Source organism: Phaseolus vulgaris, chromosome 2 (assembly GCF_051622355.1).
Source record: "Phaseolus vulgaris cultivar YP4 chromosome 2, ASM5162235v1, whole genome shotgun sequence".
Lineage (NCBI taxonomy): Eukaryota > Viridiplantae > Streptophyta > Magnoliopsida > Fabales > Fabaceae > Phaseolus > Phaseolus vulgaris.
The window spans coordinates 29,489,118-29,497,446 of NC_143499.1; the positions used below are offsets into that span (position 1 = coordinate 29,489,118).

The 8,329-nt window shown below is 34.0% G+C and overlaps 1 pseudogene across 1 annotated transcript; it reads left to right on the forward strand.

The window, feature by feature from the left end:
* The first annotated feature begins 320 nt into the window (after positions 1–320).
* Positions 321–2,414, forward strand: LOC137811308 (7-deoxyloganetic acid glucosyltransferase-like; annotated as a pseudogene). Its single transcript, XR_016518606.1, has 2 exons — positions 321–887; positions 1,102–2,414. The product of XR_016518606.1 is annotated as a 7-deoxyloganetic acid glucosyltransferase-like (transcript).
* The last annotated feature ends 5,915 nt before the right edge of the window (positions 2,415–8,329 follow it).

An 8,329-nucleotide genomic window follows, 5' to 3' on the forward strand; every position in this document is an offset into this window, starting at 1 on the left:
AATATATAAGGTGTAGATAATAATATATTAACAAATTTTTTATACCATCATATTATAATTTTCAATATTATAATTTTAATATTTATATATATTATTTAATTAAAAAATTATCTTTTATTATATATATTTATTTAAAAATAGCTGTATATAAAAATAGATGTATATAAACTATCATTTTCATATTTGTTTTCATGTTTATAGTATTAATATATCATTCCTCGTGTAGTAAACATAAGATAAAAATATTATTACAATCGCATATCACGTGTATCACGTCGGGTTCTCAGTGAATACGAACTCTTTTATTGGTTAACTTAACGCATCTCCAGAATATCAAACACAACACTAACTAAGAGACGAAGCGAAGTTGAAGAACAGAAAATCAATGGCAGAGGCGCACGTGCTGATCTTCCCTCTTCCAATGCCCGCGCATGTTGTGTCCATGCTGAAGCTCGCCGAGCTTCTGGTCCTTGAGAATCTGCACGTCACCTTCCTCACCACCGACACCATCCACGGTCGCCTCACTCGTTTCGGTGACATCCAAGTTCTCTCAAAATCTTACCCTAAGCTCCATTTCAAGACCATTTCCGATTGTTACGACGAGGGTGACCACCCTGGATTCGGAGACCGTCTCTGGGACCTTATTTCTTCCACAACTCTCCACGCTAAGCCCTTCTTGAGAGATATTCTGCTCTCCCACACTCCTCAATTTCCCAAAATTAGTTGCGTTATTCAGGATGGTATCTTCGGGGGTCTTTCCGTTGGCGTCGCTTCTGAGTTCAACGTATCCATACCAATCATTCATTTCCGAACCGCTAGTGCTTGTTGCTTCTGGGCTTATATGTCTGCTACAAACCTCCTCCAGTGCCAAGAACTTCCCATTAGAGGTATATATGTACAGACTTCAAATTCATTCATCTCTCTCACCCTATCTAGCTGTAGTAGTATCTTACTCATACCTTCTTTAAATATGCTCATTCCATTTACTATATATTCCGATTTCTTATGACAACTTCGTTATTAACCGATATGGTAGACTAAATTTGTATAGATTCAGGAGAATTGGTGTTGTGGTTAACATTATGATGTGAGTGGTTGTAGGAGATGAGGACATGGATCGGATCATAAAAAACATGCCAGGCATGGAAAACTTGCTTCGCTGCCGAGATCTTCCAAGTTTCTTTCGATCAGACAAAAAGGGGAACTCCACTTTTGAGTTCTATGCTGACCGAAGCCGACAATCTCTTGCAGCAGACGCGTTTATCCTCAACTCATTTGAGGATCTAGAAGGCCCTGTCCTCTCCCAAATGCGTCATCATTTTCCCAAAGTTTACACCGTTGGCCCTCTCCACCACCATTTGAACACGAGAAAAGCAGAATCCAACAAAGGAGAAGACATTCCCAAGTTTAAGAACGCTGTTTTTCAAGTGGACAGGAGCTGCATGACGTGGCTTGACGCACAACCTGAAGGGTCGGTGATGTATGTGAGCTTCGGAAGTAGCACTATCGTGAAAAGGGAAGATTTAATGGAGATTTGGCACGGTTTGGTGAACAGCAAGAAGAGGTTTCTGTGGGTGATGCGCCCTGACATTGTTGCAGGAAAACAGGATGATGACCGGATACCGGCTGAGGTGGAGGAAGGGACTAAAGAGAGGGTTCATTGTAGAGTGGGCCCCGCAAGAGGAGGTGCTGGAACACAAGGCCATTGGTGGGTTCTTGACACACAGTGGGTGGAACTCAACCTTGGAGAGTGTGGTGGCTGGTGTGCCCATGATTTGCTGGCCATACTTTGCAGATCAGCAGATTAACAGCAGGTTTGTGAGTGAGGTTTGGAAAGTAGGGTTGGACATGAAAGATGTGTGTGATAGAGATGTTGTGGAGAAGATGGTAAATGATCTCATGGTTCATAGGAGGGAGGAGTTTCTCAATTCAGCTAAAGCAATGGCTAAGTTGGCTCACAAGAGTGTGAGTCCAGGTGGTTCCTCTTACTCCAGTCTCCTGGATTTGATTCAGTACATTAAATCAACCAGCAGGGAAAATAATTAACAATGCCACAATTCATCAAGTTTTCTTCTTGCAAGCATGGCTCACATCCAAATCCTAAATAATGTTTTTTTACTATTTATTTTGTTGTACGTTGTTATGCTCTGAACTAAGTTGTTACTGCATTAAGGTTTTACTACAGATGCATTAGAAATGGAGTAAGGTTCGGTATTGGTAAAAAAGAGAAGACAGAATGGTATGAGAAATAAAATTTTCTTGGGTTTGTGTTTGGATTAGAGAGTGGATGTATGAGGATTTGAAGGAGTGGATGTTTGAAAATGTGAAAAGAAAGTGCGAAGAAAGTGAAGTTGTTTGGACTCGGATATGTTAGAGATGATGTATGAGTAAAATTTGTAAGAGTTTGTGAGTGATAAGGTGATTGTGAACAAGTTTTATTTTTTTTTAAATTGTTAAATTTTATTTTACAAATTTATACTTGTCTATTAAAATTTTTTAATAACGAAATGAGTTATTTTTTTTTAAAAATAAACAACTTTCACATATTTTGTATATTTAAAAATTAAAATTAAAAATTAAATATATATTAAATATAAATAGATATAATTTAAAAATTATAATTAGAAAACAAATGTATTCAACAAATTAAATAAAAATAAAACTTCAAATAATTTATTAAAATATTAAACATGCATTATAAAATCAAATCTTATATAAATAAAAGATAATATTTGTTATTATTAAAAACCCTACAGTAATGAAAAATAAAAAAATACTAAAAAAAATATAACTTAATTAACAATAGAAAATAATTTCATAAAAACTATTATCAAATAAATTACAAACTCATAAACATAATAATTATAAAAAAATATATTAATATAAATGCAACAACAAATTAAATAAAAAAAAACTTCAAATAATTTCTTAAAATATTAAATATATACTATAAAATTAAAAAATAAATCACATTATATAAATAAAAAAAAATACTGTTTTTTAATATTAAAAACCCTTGCAGATGAATGAGGATAAATTCGAAAATAGCACATATTGATGTGATTTTCCTCTACATCTCTTCATTTTGAGGGAAAAGGATATTTATGTTCACATGTATATCCTCTCCTCCTCTTCCCTGCAAAATCCTGAATTCAAACCATTGATATCCTCTCACTTCTTTCCTTGTGAACAGTACATCCATGGAAGCAAACAGAGCTTAAATGTTATCCTAAGTTGATACGAATTCCAAATATTTCATTTCAAATGTAGTTTAGCTTACCTATACATATATTAAGGGGATTTCCTATTATAACTACCTTGTATACAATTTTTTTCTAATTCTACCATTATTTAATATATCTCATTTTATTAGTACAATGAAATATTTTGTCATTTCATATGAATTACTTAAATATTTTTTTAAAATTTTTTAAAATTAATATTAATGTACTGTTTTTATACGCAAACTGAATCCCTACCTTTAATTTCTTGTTTGAAGGTAACAACAGAAAAAAAAAAAACATAACTATAACACGTTTCCACCACATTTCACATCAAATATTAGAGAATCTCTGAAGAATCCAATTATTCCTCTTACTCCAGTTTCCAGGATTTTATTCACTACATTAAATCAACCAACACCGAAAATAATTAACACTGCCACAATTCATAAAGTTTCCTTCTTGAAAACAAAATCCAATTTGAGATCCTTTGGAAGCAATGAGTAGCGGTTTGTCAGCAATGTGGCCTCTGATGGTGGTATTAGATTCAACTTCCGTATACCATTCTCCAACTAAATTCAGCTTTTGTTTTGGGGTCCTGTTACAATTTGATTTGGTTGGTTCTTTATTTCATTTTGCGTTTATAACTCTTTGTTATTACCTTTGCAGAGACGGGGTTTATGTTGTTGTTTTTTATGTTAATGGCAACATATTGAAAACTCCTTTTAAAACAACACTGATTGACAACCCTCATTATTAATATATATATTAATAATATAATAAATATAAAAAGGTAAAGATTTTATTATTAATATATTAATAAAGATTATTAAATGGTGATTGTATTTTAAAAGAATTTTTTAAAATATATTTTCCTTTTCACATGCCATATGACAGATACGTCTGCATAGATACCTCGTGCAAAACAAAAAAAATGTTGGGAGAAAAAAAAAGGAAAAAATCTTGTTAACACTTAAAAAATAACATACATTAACAAACCACTTTAATAATATAATAATATATATTAAAATTTTAAATTAAAAAATAACATAAATATTATTAAAGTATTATTATTTAGGATGTTATGTGTATGTTTTTTATTTGATGGATTTCATTGTATCATCACTTATTAGGTAATATTAGAGACTTATATATAGATGCACTATAATTACCTAGTTACCTATATATGCACTATTAACTTAATATATGAACTTCATATTTTTGTATGTGTGAATAATAATAATATATTTTTTTTTAGAGTAACTTCGTATTAAAGTTATTTTTCTCTCATATTCTTTTCCTTCTTCTTCTTCCTTTTTCTCTGATTTTTCTCAACCCAACTTCTCAATGCCTACACCACTTTTGCATAATTTGTTAACGCCAATCTCACTCAAGCTAATCGATGAGAATTTTTTATTTATTTGGAAACAACAGATATTTGTCACTCTTCATGGGCTCGACCTCATGCACCTATTGGACGGTAAGAGTGTGCCGTCACAATTTCCCCAAACTAAATCAAGAACCTACCACCAACCCTGCATATCTACACTATCATAAACAAGACCAATTATTAGTAGAATGGTTGCTTGCATGTCATCCTCCATTTTGACCAAAATGGTAAGTCTTGAATCCTTTGTTTCTATTTGGAATCGGTTATCCACGTACTATGAATCCCACACCAGGGCAACAATAAAAAAGCTTCGTCTTCTCCTTCGCACACCAAAGAATGAAATATTCGTTGCCAACTATGTTCTTGACCTTAAGAAGACTGTTGATTCACTATCTGCCATAGGTGCTTCCATTTCCACTGCTCAACACATAGATGCAATCTTGGACGGTTTATCGGAAGAATACGATGGTTTCATCACCGTCATTCTCTCACGTTTTGATCCATATACTACTGACGAGCTTTAGTCTTTACTCCTTACTCAAGAAGAAAGGTTTGAAAAACATAAAGTGTTGCAAAGCTCCATTATTCAAGCAAATCATGTTACTACATTGTGGTTCTCCACTCGTCCAAACAAGAAACCCAATTTTCACAGCAAAGGGTACCGCGATGGTCACACACAAACTTGTTCTCCCCATCCAAGCACTGCAACTTCGTTTTCTAGATTAAGAACCACAACACGTCCTTCTTTCTGCTCAATAAGACTTGGTTCCTCATATCTCTTCCCTGAGGATCAAAAGTTGTCGGTTGAAAATGGATTTTCGAAAACAAAAACAATGTTGATGGCTCTTTTCAAAGGCACAAGACACGTCTTGTCGCAAAAGGCTTCAATCAAGCTGCAGGTTGCGACTACAACGAAACCTTCAGTTCTGTCATTAAGCCATCAACCATTCGAGTTGTTCTCTCGCATGTTGTTTATGCTGCATGACCAATACATCAAATTGATGTTAACAATGCATTTCTGAACGGTGAGCTTCAAGAAGATGTATATATGCAGCATCCTCTAGGATTCGAGTCTTCATCTCCCCACCTTGTTTGCAAACTTCAGAAAGCCATATGTGGCTTGAAGCAAGCACCACGATCGTGGTTTGAAAAGCTAGGTTCCACTTTAGAACTTTTTGGTTTCCACTATACTAAGAGCGATAATTCACTATTTGTTAAGTTTCACAATTCTTATACTATTTTCATTTTAATCTATGTAGATGACATAGTAATTACAAGATCTTCTGCTTCCCACATTCAAGCTTTGATACAAAAATTGGGCTTATTTTTTGCTCTAAAAGACTTGGGACATCTTCATTACTTTCTTGGCATTGAAGTCCAACACCTCAAAGATGGAAATATTCTTCTATCTCAAACAAAATACATCAATGATCTTCTCCGGCGCACTCACATGAATGAAGTTAACCATGTTCTCATTCCCCTACAATATGCCCTTCGTCTACCAAAAAATGCTTCCCCTGAAGTTCAAGACTCCACCTTATATCGCTCTATAGTCAGTGCTCTACAATACACTCTCATTACACGTCTGATAAGTGCCAATTTGTAATTTTTATGATTGAGAAAATTGAACACTTTGGAACTTAATTGTTGCTTTATGTTAGAAAATTACCCTAATATGAGAATTATTGAATCCGATTATATATTTTGAACCAAGAAACAAATGAAGAAATTTAATCTCAATTTTTGTGTAAATTGTAGATGAATACAAAGCATTGAAAGAAAGAAAGCAAAAACTTAATTGCATCATAATTCTGTTCATAAAGCTGGATGATTTGTTAGATATATGAGGAATCAGTATTTGAGAAATTATCATATGAATTTCATCTGTGAGGAATCAAGGTGAATGAATTTAAATTAAGCATCAAGAATAAGTAGTTTTGAGTATTATGTATTATATTATTCCAAAATACAGATGATTGAAATAGACTTAATTCAATCTCAAATATCTTTCTCTATATTTGATAAGTTAGTTTTGTTTTTGGTTGAATCAAACCCTAAATCTCTGAGTTACTTGTGAAATCTTTAATTTGGTTATGAACATGTTCTCAAAATTATTTTCTATACTTAATGAGTTTTATAACAAAATATCTTAATTAGAATTGTTCTGATGTGATTCCAATAGCCTCATAGAGAAAGGTTCTTGACCTTCTTAGGAATCACCTTGAGTTGGACATTATAGAGGCACTTTTCTTAGAGTTGGATCATTGTTCTAAGACAAGAACTCACCAAAAACTAGTACCAAATCCCAAACTCATTTGGATGTTCCAATTATAGTCAAATTGAATCGATTAAAGTGGAAGAAAATGCAATTGCACCGAACATATTACTTAAGGAATGAATTGAACCGAACAAATGAGCTAGAAAAACAAAGGAACAAGATGAATGGACAGAATTATAAAACTTCCGAACCAAAAAACTCATAAAAACAGCAAGAACACCAAACCAAAACTCAAGAACACAAGCTAACAAAAATAATTGAAAGAGGAGAAAGGAAGGAGAGAAGAATTGCTCATGAAGATGGAAGGATGATGGATGATCTCGCCACTAGAAGTGTGGAATGCTCCTAGATGAGAGTGCTGCCGCCACTTGAGGACTCCATGGATCCATCAAGATAAGACTAGAGAAGAAGGCTCAAAAGCTCTCCAATGATCACTCAAAATTTGAGTAGAGTTTTCTTAGATTAATTCCAATCTGAATTTTACAAAGAGAGCACCTCTATTTATAGCCTAAGGTGCTGAAAATGCAAGCTAAAACAATTCAAATTTCCCTCCTAAAGCTAGCTAAAACCGGCGCCTATTTCAAGCCATGAGGAAGGTGTGACTCCTTCCTTCACTTTGGCACCTCCTATTCTACTTCTACACCTATCTACTAACACCCCCCCCCCCCCTAAAGCTCCTAACTAAAGCCTAAAAGATGCTATAGCAATAGAGGTTTCTAAAGTTTCCCTCTAAGCACCTTCAACTAAAGAAATTACAAAAAGAGAAAATAAATGTCCTCTAGCTCCTAAAGCTTTAAACATGCTTCTTGTAAGCCTTTGAGGTGGACTTTGACCTCCATGGGCGTCTTCTATTTGTGCCTCCACCTCCTCTTGATCTTGTTGATTGGCCTCTATGTTCTCTTGATCTTGATCTCCATCATGTTCCCTGTGGGTTCGACATTTGTACTTTAAAGAGTACTATATTACAGTTGATTCGGTACACTTGTCGAGAAAAATCAACAAGTTTTTGGCATCGTTGCCGAGGAACAATTTCTTTTAAGAATTTCTGAAGTATAAATTTTTGAGTATTGTGAATATTTTGTTTTCTTTGTGAATAGACACTTGTTTATATCTTATTCTTTTATCTTGTGCTAATCCTTGCTTGAGTTGTCTTAGATACATGCTATTAAGAGGACATGTTCCTAAAGATCAATTGAGTTTGATCCATAAATTGAGAAGACAGCTAGAAGAAATCAGAGCAAGAAGAGAGAAGAAAAGAAGAAGCAAGGACAAGCAAAAGGAGAATCTTCCAACAGTCTCAACTCACACAATCAAACAGAGTTACAAATGGCTGATAATAGACAAAATCCACCTAGAAGGACATTTGGAGACTATGCTATGCAACAAGGAACAAGGCATTTCTCTAGCATAGCCATACCTCCTGCCACCAAATAATTAGAA